This window comes from Rattus norvegicus, chromosome 13 (assembly GCF_021556685.1).
Source record: "Rattus norvegicus strain SHRSP/BbbUtx chromosome 13, alternate assembly SHRSP_T2T, whole genome shotgun sequence".
Classification (NCBI taxonomy): Eukaryota; Metazoa; Chordata; class Mammalia; order Rodentia; family Muridae; genus Rattus; species Rattus norvegicus.
In genome coordinates, this window is record NC_141546.1 from 106,198,749 (window position 1) to 106,217,416 (window position 18,668).

The 18,668-nt window shown below is 48.1% G+C and overlaps 1 protein-coding gene across 2 annotated transcripts in view; it reads right to left on the reverse strand.

Moving 5' to 3' along the window:
- The window catches only part of Traf5 (TNF receptor-associated factor 5), a 46,416-nt gene extending 34,206 nt beyond the window's left edge, over positions 1-12,210 (reverse strand). The window contains exons 1-2 of one of the 2 annotated variants that reach the window (NM_001398702.1): positions 12,076-12,210; positions 11,854-11,956 (exon numbers count right to left, since the gene is read on the reverse strand). The gene's annotated coding sequence lies outside the window, so the exon portion shown is untranslated. Of the gene's footprint in view, positions 1-11,853 lie in introns of both variants that reach the window. The other variant, NM_001398701.1, reaches the window with a different exon arrangement.
- Between the last annotated feature and the right edge of the window lie 6,458 nt (positions 12,211-18,668).

The following is an 18,668-nucleotide window of genomic DNA, read 5'->3' on the forward strand; positions in this document are numbered from 1 at the left end:
TGCACTTCATAATCTTATAAACTCAGGCAAGTTACTTTGTCTCTAGGCTTCTCTGTTTCTGCACACGAATTAATAGTGACAATGTAGTGACCTGGCAGGACTTCCGAAGAGAAGATAGCACTATGAACAAAGAGGCGGCTGGCCTGCTAACTGCTTTTGTAAATGAAGTTTTATTGAAATGCAGCCAGGTTAATATGTTGACAGATGTTACCATGGCAGAGCTGAGCAATCTAACCAGAAGAGTGCAGGGCAGCACGTCCTAAAACAGTATATTTCTTCTCCCTATGGGAAAAGCCAGCTGACCCATGTCTACGTGAAAAGCATAACCAGGGGCACAGAATGTGCTGAAAGGGCTCTGAAGATATGAAGCATGCGTAACCCCACCCTCACTGGCCATCTCCCTTCACTCTCGGGACTACCTGACTGACTGCAAGATTCAGGACTCGAAAGTGAATAGGAGGGGCTGGAGAGACGGCTCAGTGCTTAAGAGCACTGGCTGCTCTTGCAGAGGGCTCAAGTTTGAATCCCACCACCCACACGGTAGCTCACAACCGTTCATAACTTCGGTTGCAAGGGATCTGACACCCTCTTCTGACCTCTGCAGGAACCATGCACACACACAGGGTGCACAGATACATATTTGAGCAAAACACTTATCAATCAATCCATCAATCAATCAATCTTTAAAACGGAAAAAAATATTAAAACCAACTGACATATATGCGAGCTTTTCCTCTGGTACATGCTGCTGCCCCTAAATAAGTCCAAGAGATGCTCTGTGCATCTGGCTTCCTTCAGTAAGCTGTTTTCCTTCAACCCAGAGCTGCTGTGGTGTGTGGTGTGTGTGTGTGTGTGTGTGTGTGTGTGTGTGCATGTGTGTCCTACCCTCAGGCCAACCTCAGACTAGTAGCACCCCCAGCCACACAATCCACCACTCTTCCCTCCCAGCCCCAGGTACACCTGTACCCACATGTGTGCATGTATATGCAGTTCAGAGGTTGACCTCGGGGGTCATTCCTCAGGAGCTGTCCTTTTTTTTCTGAGTTGGGGTCTCTCATTGGTCTGGAGCTAACTAGTTAGACTAGGCCAGCAGCATGTTACTGACCAAGCCCTCTTCCTGTTACCACTGTTTTATGTCTTTATTTTATCTTCACTGCTAGTTTTCTGTCTCCTTACCCAATGCATTGTTTAGAATTCAGATCCACTGGATCATCTAGCCACTCAGTCCTTCAGTCAGCTCCAGTGTGCCAGCCATTCCTTTGCTGAGAATCTATTCCTACAGACATACTGGGAACAAAATTTCTGCTGAGTTGGCCCCAATTTCCCTCTCCTTGGGCCCTGTCCAAAGGCTGTCCTCAGCCCAGGAGCATCTCCCAGTCAAATGTTCCTTACTCCTCACATCTGCAACTCCGGGGCATTGTTTATAGAACCACACCTTCCTGTAGGTACCAACAGATCCATCCATTATCAAATGCCCCAGCACCTTTCTGAGCACATCTGTATTCTGCTCCTGAATAAACTGGGGTGTGGGGCTGAGTCATTTGGGGTGAGGGGTGGTTTGTGGCATGCCACTCTTCAATCCTCCTGGCCTTGGGGACACTGAACTCTTAGGTTCTCCTCCAAGACTGGCCACATCTTCAGGGTTAGTTTTCTGCCCTTGGTCTTGCCCACAACTCCCTCCTCTTATCAGAAAGGCACCCTCATCTGAAGCAGACTGTTTCTGGAGGCAGCTAGGCACCTCACTCCATTGGTCTACCTGCACAGACTTACAGTTCTTGCTCCTCTCTCCCTTTCTGGCTATCTGAGTTATTCATATGGTGCACATACCATAGAATGTGAGATGCCAGTGACCATATGAACCCAGAGCTTGGATACACAGTCAACAACCAACATGCCATAGTTAGCTTAGAATTCTGAAGCACTTTCAAGTGAGGATTGGGTCCCTGACCCACCTTCCATGGTCTGGAGGTGTTCTGAAGGAAGGGAAGACGGTTCTAGTCAGGCTCCAGAATAGGCAAGGCAGTGACTACAGTGGCCCCTACAGTGACTACAGATCTGCTGGCCATGGTTTCTATTACCTGTGACCAACCAATGTCTCAAAATAGTAAGTGGAGAGTTCCAGAAATAATTAATGACTTTTAAGCTGCATACACCCTTTTGTAGTAGCATGTTGAAATCTTATGCCTTCCTTTCCTTTATTACTTGGGATATGAATCTTCTCTGGACAAAGAGAACTTTCCTTTACCCAGAGCATCTAGACTGTATTCACTACCTATTAGTCACTTGGGAATTGTCTTGGTTATCAGATCAACTGCTATGGTTTCTCCGAGTCCAAGCAAACTTTGTTGCACATGTACAAGTAATAATACTGGCAGTTTATTACAGCATATTGTTCTGTTCTATTTACTATTAGTCGTTATTCATCTCTTACTATGATTAACATGAATGAAACCCAATCAGCTATCTAGGAAAAGCATAATAGACATAGGTGTAGTGTATCAAGCTCCCACTGGCGATTCTGCAAGGCATTCTCTGATGCACAGATGCATTGGCTTGACTATTAGCTACCGAAGGTCATATTCTAGCTCTATCTTTTCACCGATGCCTCTGTCCAAGCTCAGTAACACATATCCGTTTTCAAAGCTGGCCGCAAAACGAGCTGAAGCATTGAGGTCATATTTTAAAGAGAGGCTCATGGGAAAACCACCTTCTAACTGGCAGGGAGGCCAACACTGGCCTGGACCCATGGTGAAAGCAGATAGAGTGAAAGTTGGAGCTCACAGTCCAGCCTCATGGAGTGACACACCCATGTGGTGGGCATTCCAGGGTTGGCTCCAACACTGTCATGATGGGTGGGCTGGATAAGAACCACACGAGAGGGGAGCAGCGGGGCATCCAGTGAGGGGACGTAAGAACAGCATGAAGAGTGAATTTGGGGTGGAAGGAAAACTCCTTCAACCAGCATTTGGAAGACTGAGGCAAGAGGATAGTGAATCCAAGGCCAACTGGGCTATATAATAAACAACACACCAGTAAGGAAAAGAGAAAGAGAAACAGACACCGTGTCCAGGAAAATGTGGTGGCTCAAGCATTTCCCACGCTGAGCTCAACTCTAAGGCATATATAGCTTGATTTTAAAAAATTATTTTTATTTTACGTACATGTTTTGCCTGCCTGCATGCCTGTGCTCAACATGAGCAGTACCCACAGAGACCAGGGGGTGAGCTTGGATCCCTCGAGCTGGAGTTACAGCCAGTAATTAGCCACTATGTGGGCGGTGGAATACACACCCGGGTCCTCTGGAAGCCAGCTCTCTAGCCCCTAACACAATTCCTCATGTCGTGGTGACCCCCAACCATAAAATTATTTTGTTGCTACCTCATAACTGCAATTTTGCTGCTGTTATGAGTTTTAAGTATCTGTGTTTTCACAATGGTCTGGCCTCGACCCACAGGTTGAGAACCACTCCCCTACAGCCTGATTTTTCTCATGTTACAGCTTGCGTTTTCACAGGGTCTGTACTTAGGCCCCCATTAGCCCTGCAATGAGGTAACTTGCCTCAAGTCATACAGCTATAAGTAGGAAGGTTTGTTTGGTTTTTCTTTTCTTTTTTTTTTTTTCATTTAACATTCCAACTTTATTACTCATATACTGTGGCAGCTTGGGAATTTGTCAAAATTTTAAACCATATCTTGTCTTTTTATAAACTTAGAAAACAATATAAAATTATGAATTTGCTCCTAAGTTCCTGTTCCTATATTTTTATGAAATAATTAAAATCATGGTCTCTCTGGAACATAGTCACTATTAGGTATTATCGGGTACTAAGTTGATTGTGAACATGCTATGATTTTTGTATTAATATTTGTAAGATATTTAAATTATTTTCTAAGCAGAAGCTAAATTTATAGGAGGTCATAGGTTATTTCATGAGACTGCAAAGACATCAGAATAAGATATATTCACAAATCATGTCCCCCCCCCCCCCCGTTTGATGTCTTATTGGTATCTACAGGGTTTTTGTTGTTGTTGTTAGTTTTTTTTTAAGATTTGTTTTTAGGTGTATGAGTGTTTGCAGTGTGTGCAGTGCCTTTCAAAGACCACATGGGTGCTCTGAATACTCTGGAGCTACAGACAGCTGTAAACCACCACTCGGGTGCTGGGAAGTGAACCCAGGTCCTCTGCAAGAGCAGTCAGTGCTTTTTAGCCACTGAGACACCTCTCCAGCCCCCGACATTGAGATTTAAACACAGATTGCTTATCCTTGATCCAAAACACTTGGGGGTGATCAGATTTTGAATTTTAGTTTATTTTTAAAAATTTGGAGTATTGAAACATTTGTGGATACATAACAAGATACCTTGGGAATGGGATCCAAATTTAAATAAAAGAAACTCATTTAGATATCATAAACGCCTTATAGAGCCTGTAGTAATTTACAGAATGTGTGTGAGCGCATGTATGTGACTGAACCTAAGACCTCACATAAGCTAAGTAGGTGCTCCATCACTGAGCCTCCCCCTCCCCCCATGTTTACATTTTGAGCTCTGATTCTACCTGCCCCTTCAGCCTGCCCCTTCAGCCCCAGTCTCATTTCAACGACCTCATCCACTCTTTCACTTTGGCTAGTACCACAAATCTAATACCCATGCCCACTCCACTTGCTCCTGTTAGTCCTTCCCCGTCCCAGTGAAGTCACCACTACCACCCTCACCCTGTTGGCGTGGGCCATAACTTGGGTATCATCCTTGGCTCCTCTCTAGCTCACAACACCAAATCTGTCAATCTTCTGCCCCCAGCCAGCCCCCATCGAACCACTTTCTCTGTTTTCAGCACACCTACCCTCACCAAAGCCACAGCCATCTTTGCCCTGGTGACAGCACTGGTTTCAAGGATGGCCTTTGAAGCTGCCTGCTCCCTTACAGCCTGCAGCCAGAAGGACCTTTTTAAAAGACAGAAGTCAGTAGTTGCATCTATAAAATACTCCTGCAGGTAAGGCTCAGGGAACACTGTGGAAGAGGACCCAGAAGAGCAGGGAGTGTGAGACTGTATTCCCTAGTAATGTCAGAAGTGACAGGCACATGTACAGTTTCACCAGCGTGGCTGCCCAGTTGTGATCAGAAGGAGCATTAACAACAGACATGCTGAAGTTGGGAGTGGGGTAGGCATGAGGACTCAACCCTATACAGAACTCCAGGAAACTCACGAGTGCTGAGAGTGGAGAGATACTCTTCCCCAGGGCACACCAATGGTCAGCCTTGAAAACATGTACGGCAACATTATACAGACTGAGCAGGTTAGGAATATATATGCATGTACATACACATATGTACATGTTAATATATACAATTAAGGGGGAAAAAGAGGCCAGGAATTGGAAAGAGAGCAAGGAGTATATGGGGAGGTTTGGAGGGAGGAAAAGGAAGTGAGAAATGAAGTAATATGATATAAAAACAAAACAAAACAAAACAAAACAAAAAACCCAACGACAATCACAAACCCCAGAAGCTGTCTCTGTTCAGCTCCCAGGGCCACTTGATACTCAGGGGATCCTTGGAAGTCTAGGCTAATAGGCTGTGGTCCTCAATCTGTGTTCCCATTTTTTAGCACTTTCTCCCATTGTCTGCTTCTGCAGCCACAGCAGCCTTGTGTGCAGAATTCGCTTCTGCTTTCTGCTCTACCTGCCATGCTCTTGCTCCTTTGCTTCACGCATAGCCCATCAGCCAACCGAGCCCCACACCTGCCACTCATTGCACTTGCTACCATGTATCAGATGTTCATGCCTCTGCTCTCTGACCTCCCTGCCGACTCTCACTCCACTTGCTACCATGTATCAGATGTTCATGCCTCTGCTCTCTGACCTCCCTGCCGGAATAAAGTACCCTTGGAGCAGGGCTGTTTCTTCTGCTTACAGAGGTCCAGGCCTTGGAGCATCACACACCATTGGTGCCTAGTACACACTGAGATGAGTGGATGGCATTTCACACCCAGCAGCAGCCTCTGTACCACTGAGCACACCACTCAGGGACCAAGACGTTTTTCGTCGACTTTCTGTGCACCTTGAATGTGTACAGGTGGAGCAAGTCATGGTGGCTTGGGGTGGGCTGCAGGCGGAGAGAGTAAACCCTTCTCCGCTCACACAGGGAAGAGGAAATGGCCGCCTCGGGGCACTGGGCACCTGGATAAACAGGAAAGGGCTGAGAAGGATGTGCATGGACAGACAGGCAACAGTCCAAGTCAACCAATGTCCACGAGGCTCAAGCGTAGGTTCCACACCCTGAGGTGCTCACTGCACAAAGTCCTAGGTCTAAAATCCCATTTGCCAGGGTCCCTTTCACGACACTTCACTGTGACAATAGTGTGAGGCCAGCATTTCGCTTTCACCCCTCCGTGTTTTCAATATCTATTTCAAACTTTTCTCTGCAAAACTTGACCACTCCCTCCAGCCTCCCCGGGAACCTTTACTTCCTATTGCACAGAAAAACATAGAAGTCATCAGACCAGAACAGCCTCTGCTTCCTGCCACCACACCTGTGTGTCTCCCTGCATGGGGCCCCTGATCTGCCATTGGCCCTCTCATGGTGGCTGCAGAGGTAACCTCTGATTTCAGTCAAATCCCGAAGCTGGTCAATGCCTGCTCTGAACTCCCGGGCACTGTCTATGGTGGCTTCTCACTCGTTCTCACCTGCTTGACCATTAACCTCTCCACACTGGCCAGCTCCATCCTTCAACACTCAGTCTCAGGCTCTCACAGGACAGCCACAGCTTTGGTTACCTCAGATGACGCTGGAGTCCCCGTGTCTCATCCCCACTAGCCTGCATCTGCATGAGCCTCCATTCCACATAACCCCAGCTTCCCTAGACAGACTCTTAACACACCCAAACATCTCTTGTCAAGGCCACTCGTGACTTATGTGCCACTGGTCATTCTGGTCTTCCCCTTATCGGTCCTTGTGGCAGCATGTGACACAGTTAACCCTTGACTGCTCAGATTTAACAACAGGTCCTTTCAGATACTGAATAGCTTCCTTGAAAGCACTCTGGTGTGGAAGACGGTGTACAATGAAGTGAGACCTACCCTCTCCTTTGAACCCAGATGACCTCCTTGAGAGACCCACCTTGCACCACTCCAAAAAAAAAAAAAAAGTTCCCAAACATCTAAAATGGAGCAGACACCCCTGCCCCATGGCTTCCTCCTTTTACCTCTAGGTGAAAGTGCATCTTCTTCCCTGGCTACAAATTGGGCTCAACGCCCAGGTCTGCCCAGGTCCCTTAAACCCCACCTGATTTTGTAGTCACATCATTCTGTTCTGCTTCCTTTAAAGACGTCTTTATTTTTATTGTGCGTATTTTGCCTGAATGTATGTGTGTGCCCTGTGCACGAAGAAAAGGGTATCCGATCCTTTGGAACCAGTTACAGACCATTGTGAGCTGCCATGTTTGTGTTGAGAACTGAATCCAGCTCCCCCACAAGAGCAGCCAGTGCTCTTACCTGCAAAGCCGTCTACCCAGCCCTGCTCTGTTCTGTTGTCTTTGATTATTCTGACTTGGGAGATACAAGTTTTCCTAGGCTGTACCCAGGGTGAGTTGCCAGCTTCCCTCTCAGAAGGCCCTTGGCAGTATTTGCTTAGTTTGTCCCAGCCACCAACCCCTGTCCTCCAGTTCTAAGCCACCCATCTGAACAAGGAACGAGGGAGACGCATCAGCCCCATCCTGCTATTGCCTGCTTCTGGTGACTTGGAGCCTCTGGTTTACTTCTCTAATCTGCTTTATTTCCCTCTGCTCCTCCCTGTGTTGCCTTCTACCAAATGTTCTGAAAGCTGCAGCCTGGTCTGAGTCTTTCCAAGGACCGAGAGTCCTGGCCCCAAGCCAGGAGCCTTTGAAGTTGCCTGGGACTCAATGCTATCGAATCCCCACGGTTCCTGTCCCAACCCACCTTCTCCTGCTACTGAGGTCTCTGGCCTAGACTGAGAAGCAACAGCATAAGGTGTCATGATTTCTGGTCTACCCTGGCACATGGAAGTTCATCTTCCAGTCTGTGTCTGCTTTTTGTTTAAACCTGAATGCCTTTAGGCCAGGCATCCATTCCTCAAGCTCTAGTGTTAAACACAGTCTCCATGAGCACTTGGGTCCTGGGCTTAGTGTGGATATTGGCTCACTTTATCTGTCCAGTAGCCCCAGGTGGGAGACAGCGCCACCTCTTTGAGCCGACCGGAAAACAACAGATGCTCACAAGAGTTGGACAACTTGCTTTGATCACACCCCCAAAGTCAAAATGTGATTGCTTCTTGTGCTAGGGTACCAAATACCTTCAATACCAGCATTTGGGAAGCCAAGGTGGGAAGGTGGCTGTTAAGTTATGGGCCAGCCCTAGCTACATAGTGAGTTCAAGGGGAGCCTGAATGAACTATGTAGTGAGATTTTTGTCTCGAAAAATGAAAGAAAGCATCCAGATATGAATCCAAGCTGGCCAGATTAGGCAGCCCATATTCTTACACTCTGCCACAGAAAAAGCAGTGCGTGTTAACCAGGCTAAATCTTAAGAAGACCCTCTGCAGCAGTGTGGAAAGAAAAATAAATACAGTCAAACCTGGACCTGAGGAGAGTGAGTGAGTATTTCAGGCTGCCCAGGAAAGAGACTCTGAGCCTGGTTAGGGAGCTGACAAGACAGGGAGACAGCAGCGGACTTTGTAACAGTTGGGAGAACTGGGAGGCCGAAGGGGCTGACATGAGTGACAAGGGTGTCCTGGGAGCTCTTGAGACACCACAGTCAATCAAGGTAATACTACAGATGCCAAGTGTCTTTCCTTAAGAATGTAGTTTAAGCCTTGGAGTGAAAGAATTCCAGGAGAGAAGTCTAGGGACAAAACTGGTGTCCAGACATGGCCGTATGGCACCTCTAAGGCAGGGGGAGGGTCGGAGGAATAAGGCCACATTAGGGAATGCCAGTGAGGACAGGGCAAGGTCCAAGGAGGCAGCTGATGGACAGGCTGGAGGACAGCTGCAAGGCGCCTGCTGGCGACAGAGGATTATCAGACCTCAGGAGTCCTCCTTAAGCCCCAGAGCACCACAGCAGGTGCAGGGAACCCAGTGAGGCAGAAGCCAAAATGCAGATATCTCTTTCCAGAGACTTCCAGTGAACCTGGGAGATGAGAGAGACTCTGGGAAACACAGGACCCCTCAGGTCACTAGTAGAGTGCAGAAGGTTGAGACCAAGGAGCAGGGAGGAGCAGGGGGAGCGGAATGGGGAGCAGCAGAGAGATCACCTCAGCAAGAAGGCACACAGTAGGTTGTTCATGGGTGGAGGTTTCTGGCTGGATTGGGAGGAGCACAGCTTGGCCTAGAGGGGAGAAAGGCTGTGGGGGGATTCCAGAGGTGTTTTGGATTGCTGAGGAGAGAAACTGACTGGGACTGCTGAAATGAGAGCTGCTCTCTGGGCTGTCGCTGATGTGGAGGACCTATCTGCACATCTGAGGGAAGTGCGCAGGGCACGGCCGCTCTGAGTGCACAGAGCACAGAGCACAGCAGTGCACTTGCACACTGCTTTTGCTAGAACATCAATCACAGTCAGTTGCCTGCAGATGCTAATATGCAAAATGTGCTGGGGACTAGAGTTTCTGTCAGGACCAATGAGTATTTTCACTTTTATTTCGAGGTCTGCTAGTATTCCACTTCCTCATAAGACATGGCTTGCCAGAGACCATGCACAGGAATTCCTCAAGTACTTTTCTCTCAGCAAAGCAGCACACCAATGCTGGCCCAGTCCTAGGGTGGTAACAGCAGGTGCCCCAGCCCTTGGTACTTTTGTTTCTGTCCTATAGAGTGATTCACCTTTCCCTGTCTCTCATGCTGGTAGATATTGCTCCTCCCACCTCTCCCACTCTGACCAGTCTCTGCTGGAGTACCAGCTCCTGCCCAGAAGAACGCTGTAAGAGCTGCAACCCAGGCTGAGACAGCATTTAGAGACTGCATCTGTCCCTGTGTCCTCTTTCTCTAGTTTGTTAAGTCTTTAAAACTTTGGCTTAGGGCCAAGTCCTCACTAGTTCTCTCCTCAGTCCAGAGAAGCTTGGCTTCCTCTAGTCAACATATACTGGTGAGAACACAGGAGTCACCTCAGAAGGCCCAGACTCGGCTACTGCCCATTCCTTGCTGTGAGGTTTTCTCATCCCTTCCGAGTTCCAGCTTGAAATCAGGTGGAACGGAACCTCTCCCTTCTCTCTGGGAAAGAGAAGCTAGTCTGATGTGATAGGTTATTTATAACCTGCATCTTAATTTGATTCCCGGGAACTAAACAGTTCTCACTAACCCCCGTCCACGGTAACTGGGAGACACACCCCAAATAAACTGAGTGCAGTTCAGCCAACATCTTCTTAGGCTAACCCATGCCAGATTCCAGGCCACCACAAAATCAGACACAGATCTTGCCCCGGTCACTTGGTTGGCTGAGTGGAGAGAGTGGCACTGGTTCACACAATGTCAGGGGCAGTTTCCAGCAGAACTTTACCCACATTGCTGGGAACAGATGCTGGAGGCACTTAGGGGATTCTGGGTCCTTTTGCTGACCCCTCAGACTAAAGGGGAGGTAGGCAGTTGTGGGTCTTTGAGAAGGTGACAGCCCTGAAGCAGAAACCTCAGAGTCCCACGCCTGGACCCGAGGCAGAGCTCAGGGTTGTGGACACTTGGGGCTTCCCCTCAACATCTGGGGGATGTAGAAAGCTACCCTGACTCACAAGGGTGTCGTGGGGGACAGAGTGAGAGCCTGTGACGTGAGCGAGGAGGAAACGGGCTGTAAGGGGCAGCTTCACATTCAATGGCTCTGTTTTCTTCAAGGTTTCCCTCAGGAAAGTGGAGATTGTAGCTATGTAAGGCTGTTTCTCCCACTAGGCTAATGGGACTGACTCAGAGGCTTTGGCTCCCCCACTTTGCAAGTACTCCGAGACACCCCAGAAAGGAAAGCTCAGGTCATCCACCCACATCCAGTGGGTTCTCTGCTGACGTTGGCCATCCTTCTCCCATACCACAGGCTTCAGCCATGGACCCTGAGAAAGTCACCCTCCTCTGTTCTGGCCCCTTTCCACAGCTTAGCCCTACAAGAGACCTAGGGAAACTACAGTCCAGGGTCTGGAGACACCCATTTCCTGAACTAACTACACAAACAAAACTGAGGCATTTCCACCTTCATCTCCCACCCACCTTCCCATCTGTAATTTCTGCCTTTTCTGTTCAAATCAGTCTACCGTGGTGTCAGGTTTTCATCCAGACCCTCAATTGTGTTAAGATCTCTGGCTTTGGGCTGTATGAAGCAGATCAGCCGGTGGCAACTGGATTGGAGAGGTCCGGTTAACCCCGGCTTTTACCGTCTAAAATTATCTCACACACCCAGGAAGTTCTATTCTCAGAAATGCCTTAACCAATTTATTTACATGTAAGTATTCCCGACGACTTTAAAAATGCATATATTCCTGGAAAAGGAAACCGTCCTCCTCGGCCCTAATCTAGTTTTCGCACCTATGCCCCACCTTTACTGCAACAAGCTGGATTGGGGAGAAGGGAATCTCTCCTCATTTCACAGACAGACCTTAGCCCACAACCGGACCCCAACCAGCCCTGAGCCTGCAGCGGCGAGATAAACCAAGTTCTCATGAAAGCAAATCTGAAATAGCCAAATATGGAAAGTCAGCAGCCTGAGTGGAGAGGCTGAGGAAGAAAGAAGCCAACCAGAGTGGCCCAGAGGGACCTGCAACAAAAGTCCTCAGAACTGTCCTCAGTACTGTCAGACCTCGCAGTTGGATTGCAAGGGGGTCAAGCAGTGGTGTGAGAACGGTCTCCGCCTACCCTGCAGTGGGTGCTCACCTCTAGGCGCCTGGGTCTGCCGAAATCTGGAACTCAGCTTCTGCAGAGTCGGGTGCTATCTCCAAATGAGCACGCGCTATAGCACCGGTGCAGGTTCGAGTCCCTGGCATTAAGCTCACGTTAATGGGCTGTGTTCACAAGTCTTGCAAAAGTGCCCCGGGCCGGGCGCGGATGTCCCGGGTCGCCTCAGTCCACCCGCTAACACACACGCCTCCAACCCACCTCCCTGAGCCGCTTTCGGTTTCTGAGGAGCCGGGATGGTGAGCTCACCCGGCCTTTCCCACTTGCGGGGCTCGCGGAGTTCCGCGGGCGCCCTACGGCGGCGAGGGCAAGGCTGCTTCGCCTCCGCAGCCGGCTAGGCCAGTCCCAGCCGCGGGCTTCGGGGGGCGGGGCCGAGGACGGGGGCGTGGTCAGGGCGCCCAACAGGCGGAACCTAGGATGGAGGCAAGGTAATGGCGCCCAACAGGCGGGGCCGAGGACGGAGGCGTGGTCACGACGCCCAAGAGGCAGGGCCAAGGATGGGGGCGTGGTCGTGGCGCCCAAGAGGCGGGGGCGTGAGGCTTCTAGGGTGGCGGCCGGCAAGTCACCAGAGCTGGGCAAAGTATCTCCCTAGATGCTGGGAATCACCCAGACTCTAGAAGCCTAGGCTTCTCTTTCTAGAAACATTAGTACCTTATGAGCCTTTGAATTGTATATATTTTGCTCTTCAATCAGCCTCCCTCCCGACCTGCCAAACCTATTCGTTCTGGAGTGGACACGTTTGCTTAAGATCAGAGGTCTGATTCAAATCCCTTCTTCCCTGAGCTTGCTACAGTGCAGTGCGAATCCGTCAGCCCTCATCCTGCTGTTAGCTTAACGCTGGCTGTTCTCTTGTCAAAAGCACCCCAGACAGTTCTTCTGGTCTTCAGAGCCACCTGGTGGAGCGTGCCTGAACTATGAAAGCTCTATCTGAGCTCTAGAGCTGATCTGAGTGGACCTACCCAAGGCTAGAGCTTGAATCCTAGCCTCCCAACTCCTAAACACAGGACTGTTACAATGTATTCGCTCTACAGGTTCACAGTAATTGCAGCCTCTATGAACAAAGCAAGCTAGCGGCTCAAATCTAACCCCTTCCAAGTCAGACAAGCGCGGGAAATACTTAGCTGTCTTGAGCATCAAATGCCCATCATGGAAAGGGTACTAGCTACCTTGCAGTGGACACAGGTGTGCAATGAAGCTGGGCAGCAGTTTTAGGGAGCATATGTGGGATCTGGTGGATCAGTCAATAGGAGCCCCACATCCAGGTGCAACTCTTTGGTTAGCGAGATTAAATCCTCCATGGGGAGATGGCCTGTGGGCGTGCTTTGGCAGTCTGTACCAGCTTACTCTTGTGAGAACTGAAAGAGGCTGAGCCCAAGCCTTCTCCTCCCTAACCTTCCCTACAGTATATCTATTTACCTTACTTTCCACTTCCCTTCACATGATTGCAAGGTGACAGGACCCTAAGTATTTAGACACCACAGGGAATATAGATTGGAAAGACAATGTCTGGAATGAATAATGTAGCTAGGGTTCTGAAAGGAGCAATCAATTCTAAATATGAGCCCAAGATCTTGGTATAATGAAGTCCCAAGCTGAGAAAGAATTTCTTTTGCTTGCATGCATGACTGTGTACCACGTGTATTGCTGGCGCTTAAGGAGTCCAGAAGAGAGACCAGGAGTCACAGACAGTTGTGAAGCATCACGTGAATGCTGGGCGTTGAACCCAGGTCCTCTGGAAGAGCAGCCCGTACTTTTAGTGCTAACACAGTAGTAGTCAGAAGGGAAGGATATGTTCCCAGCTCCTGGTATTGATCTCAGAGTCAGACTCTTGTAGTCCAGGCTGGTTCACATTTGCTCACTCAAACTCCTGGCCCCTCTCCTCCTGTCTCCTGAACACTGTGATTGCAAGCGCACAGCATCATGTCCAGCTTTCTTGCTTCTCCATGTACATCATGTTTTATCCTTCCCACACACCTTCAGGAATGTTTATGTTTTGTTTTGCTTTGTTTTGAGACAAGCGAAGGCAGGCCATGAGGACAGTAAAGACAGGGCAGGATTTGAGCAGTTTTAGTATTTGAAAATAGTATTTGATTTCCATATAATGTTTAACAGTAAACTGATTAACTAGTCCTTAAACTAAATTCCCCTATAAAGAGAAGGACTGAACTATACGCAAACTCTTTCTGCAGAAGGAAAGGGCAGACAGCTGGTTCTTCAGGACTCTCTACAGTTGCCTACCACCAGTGGTTTGTTTAATCGGCTGGTGTGACTGGGGGCAGGCAGTCTGATGAAGAGGGGAGGCATGCATTATCCTCAGTCTACAGAGAGACTAGTGAGGTCATGTGCTAGTTGAGGACAAGATGCATAATTCCAGGATTGGTAGGCGGAAGCTGGACAGGGTGAAGGCCGTCCTGGGGCCTGCAGACGCCCTTATGATGACCGGAGTGTTCGATGGAGATGAGAAAAGATGAAGAGCAGAGTGCTGTGCGCTGTGAGGAGAGACGGAGCTAGAGCTTCGAAGGCAGTGACAGCGTGAGAGAGGGCTGAGGTGGACAGTGGAGTTGGTGGGATGACGCGCAGCAATCCACAGCGTAGACAGATGCAGGCACCCCCCCTCCTACTCCCAACACGCTACCAGGCCACGGGATTGCCATAGCTCTGGGAAATGGCAGAGGCCCAGCTCGGGGAATGGTTCACTTTCCGGATTGGACCTCCATGGAGGAAACACCGTGGCCCATGGTGTCATGAAGGTGATGTAGGGCGGGGGTTGTCGATGTCCGTGGCCCATGTTACTCCCAAATACCGTGCAGATATTTGTGGTCTACGCTCTGGCCTGAAGCCATGTTGATGTTGGTGGGCTGTGCTGCCAACAGAGGCCATACTGATCTGAGTGGTCTCTGTGGCCACCTGAGGCTATAGTGATGTCTGAGCCCATGCTGCCTCCAAGGGCCTTGTCTGGGTCCATGATCTTGCTGCAGGAGGTAGCCATGTTCACGGACTGTGCTGTTTCCAGAAACCATGAGGAAGCCATGATCTGAGCACCAGCTGACTGCAAAGAGCAAGGAAGCTCCCTTTGGCAGTGATGTCGGTGACTGCAGATGCAGCTGAGAAAGAGAGGCATGGAAGGCCTCTGTAATACCCACTCCAACCCCCAAGTAACAGCCTAAAAAGGAAGCCATCAAAGAGAACTCTTATTTAAAACAAATTTATTTATTTATTTATTTTTTTGGTTTTTTTTTTTTTCGGAGCTGGGGCCCGAACCCAGGGCCTTGCGCTTCCTAGGCAAGCGCTCTACCACTGAGCTAAATCCCCAACCCTAAAACAAATTTATTTTATGCATTCAAGTACACTGTAGCTGTCTTCAGACACACCAGAAGAGGGCATCGGATCCCATTACAGATGGTTGTGGGCCACCATGTGGTTGCTGGGAATTGAACTCAGGACCTCGGGAAGAGCTGCTCATAACTGCTGAGGCATCTCTCCAGCCCAAGAGAACTCTTAAAAACTGTAATAAATGGAAGTGAAGCTCTCTGCGGTTGTTGGGGATACAGTGGAGAAGGACTCAGCTTTCCTTAGGGGGTTTGGCCACTGAAAGTTTGACCACGCTCCAGTGAGTATGTGAACAACACAAATTGGACTTTTTTTTGGGGGGGGTGTAGGTCACAGGGGGTGGGGCAGACATGAAAGGACTGGGAAGTGAGTGTGATCTGGGTGGATGATATAAATATCCCAAAGAATAATATAAATATTATTTTGAAAAAAAAATATGTACTGTCACCTAACAGTAGACGTGGCCAGACAAGGAGAAAACATCTTTTCCTTAGGCTTCAAGTTGCACGTTTAATCTCCCTGGGCTTGAAGTTGCATGATTAACTTCCATTAGAGGCTACGGTGGAAAGTCTGCTCGACAGGTGACAGGTGTGAAGGACGGTACAGCAATCCTCAGCAGAAAGTGTGCTGCACCAACACCTATGCGTTTTCTTCCTGACCAGCAATAGATGACCATATCCATTCCATCAGAGAACCCTGCCCTCAGCTCTGTCTGTGAGCTGACTACAACAAAAAGACAGGCGGAGGGCAGGTCTCCCCAACCTGATAAAATTTGTTTTTAAAGATACTCTTCTGGGGTTGGAGAGATGGCTCAGTGGTTAAGGCACTGGTTGCTCTTTCAAAGGACCCAGGGTCAATTCCCAGCACCCACAAGGCAGCTTTCAACTGTGTGTAGTTCCCGTGGCAGGGGAACTGATACCCTTTTGAGGACTGCCAGCACTGCAGTCACTAGTGAAGCAGTCCCTGGCAGCGGGCAAAATATCCATACACATAAAATGCATTCTCTAAGCCTATGTACCCAGTAGCTGCAATTCTAGCCTAGAAACCTAAGACATGCCCATGTCTCTTTTGTTCTGCTTTTTGTGCTGCTAGCTGGTACAGGATCCCGTGGTCCCGTCCTCTGTGTTTGTTGAAGGGCACACTGAATCCACATGCCTGTGTTTTTCACACCTCTTGTGTCTGGTGTCTGGTGGGATAGCACTTTAGTTAGGAGTCTTACTGTTCTGAGTCTAGACCTGCTGTTATCATACACCTGGGGAAATGTGGATGCCCCTGAAGACAGTTACCTCGTCAGTCTCATGCCTCATATTGTGGGAGTCGTAAGCAAAACAGATGTCTTTCCTATCAAAGGGCTAAATAGGACAAAATTCTATTTAAGAAAAAAGGTGAAGAAGCCTCTTGGCAGAAATTCAAGTCCCTTCAGGTTCAGTGCCTCATGAAATCAAAATATGTGCTCAGGGTGGCCCCTCATCTCAACGCTGTAATCTGCTTCTCTGCTGTCTGCTCTGAGTCAGCCCACACACAGGGGGCCAACCTACCTTATGGAGTCAGACACAAGGTTGCTGAGTTTGTAGTGAGGACCCGACAGAGCCCCCACTAGTTGTGCTTACCTGTTCAATTTGAGAAAAATATAAATGTGTGAGTGTGTGTGTGTGTGTGCGCGTGTGTGGTGCACGCACGCACCTTGCTGACATACTTTGGATTGTGTAGACCTTTTCCTGGGATCTTGAACCCATTTCTAACAGCACCCCAACATAGTCTTTAAAAATCTTGCTCATCCAAATTCCTGCCAGAGTCCTAAGACATCACATCTGGAAAACCCACCCTCATCAGTAGTCTCTAATTTGTTAATGACAGCTTGCAAATACCCCAATTCAACTACCATCTTCCTTCATTGCTCCCTCATTAAGTGTTCAGGGATAAAAGACATATTGAGGAAAGGGGGAGGGGACAAAGGATGTGACGTGGGAAGTCAAGAGGGGAGCAGATATCTGAGAAAAGGCTGGGGTGAAGTTTGCTTGAAAATGCCAACACCTGATACTTTGTATGATACTAAAACAAAACAAAACAAAACAAAACAACAACAAAAACCCACAAATGAAAGACTTGCAGGTACCTTCCTGGTCCTTCAGTAACAGACAAAGATGAAGGTCTTGGTGGACCGTATGTGTGATAACTCATCTTAGGTGTCAACTTGACCGCATTTGGAATGAGCTAAAACCCTAGTGGTGGGGCACACCCACGAAAGGCTTTTCTTGGTTGGGAAGAAGCATTTCAACCTGGGCCACACCTTCTGACGGCACTCCGCATAAAGGGACATGGAAGAAGGAAGCTTTTCTTTTGCCTTTTCCTGATTGACCTCGTTCTCACTGGTAAATCCAGCTCTCTTGTTGCCCAGCCATTCTTTCAATGGTATCAGAGCCCCCTTCTTTCAAATTGTGACACAATTTGAAGACCAGCAGCTCTCTAGGAGATTCCCTGGACTCCAACACCAGAGCAGGACTGTTGTGACATCTAGTCTTGTGACTGAACAACTACTGGATTCTTGGTTTTTCTGTCAGGAGACAGCCATTGTTACTTAGAACACTGCCTGTAAGCCACTCTGATAACTCCCATCCATCCATCCGTCCGTCCGTCCGTCCATCCATCCGTCCATTTGTCTGTCTTTCATGGAAAAGTGTTTATGCACTTTCACAAGCTAGCCTGTCATCAAACAGGCTGTTGACCCCATACAAGGCTCCTAAGCTTGAGCTGGGTTCTTTCTGCACTCAGTTACTACCATTGATCTCTAAGCATCAAACTTAAAAACATTGTAACACATTTTGGTTTCTTGTTCATAGATTTTCTGAATCAAAACGAGGTTGTTATTTACTTTGGAGAAGCCCACCAAGAATGATGAATCTTGAGTACTAAGCTACCTTTTCCCCTGAGGGTCCCGGTATCCCCATTTTAGCCAAGGCTAGGATTTTTTTAAAGGACAGCATGGAGCATTAATACAAGACACCTACCTAACGACTGAGCTTGGTACTTTTAACCAAAGTACTTCCTAGGTTTGGAAACACAGGTTGTCACTCTTGGCTTCCTCCCTACATCTACTACTGTCTAAAAGTAGGTCCACATTATGACAATTTTACATTCTTTCACTTTGTGTTTTACTCAATTGTAAGCTCGCTCCTGATCGTAACTTACCTTTGTTTCCATCTATATTACACTGGAATTAAATACTTTTTCGTTAATTTTAACAGTTGTAGCAACAATGTGATTTATTTTTTGTTATGTTATAAAAACACTTTGGTGTAGATCTCTCAAAAAAGATAACTTCAGAATTAACAAAAATGGTCATTAAGAGATTTCTAGGCTTTGCTTTATATATATAGATATATAAACCAATACTTAGAATTTCACAGTGAAGAGGTCCTAAATTCTCATACAATATGAGGGTATATAAAAATAGAAGACATGGA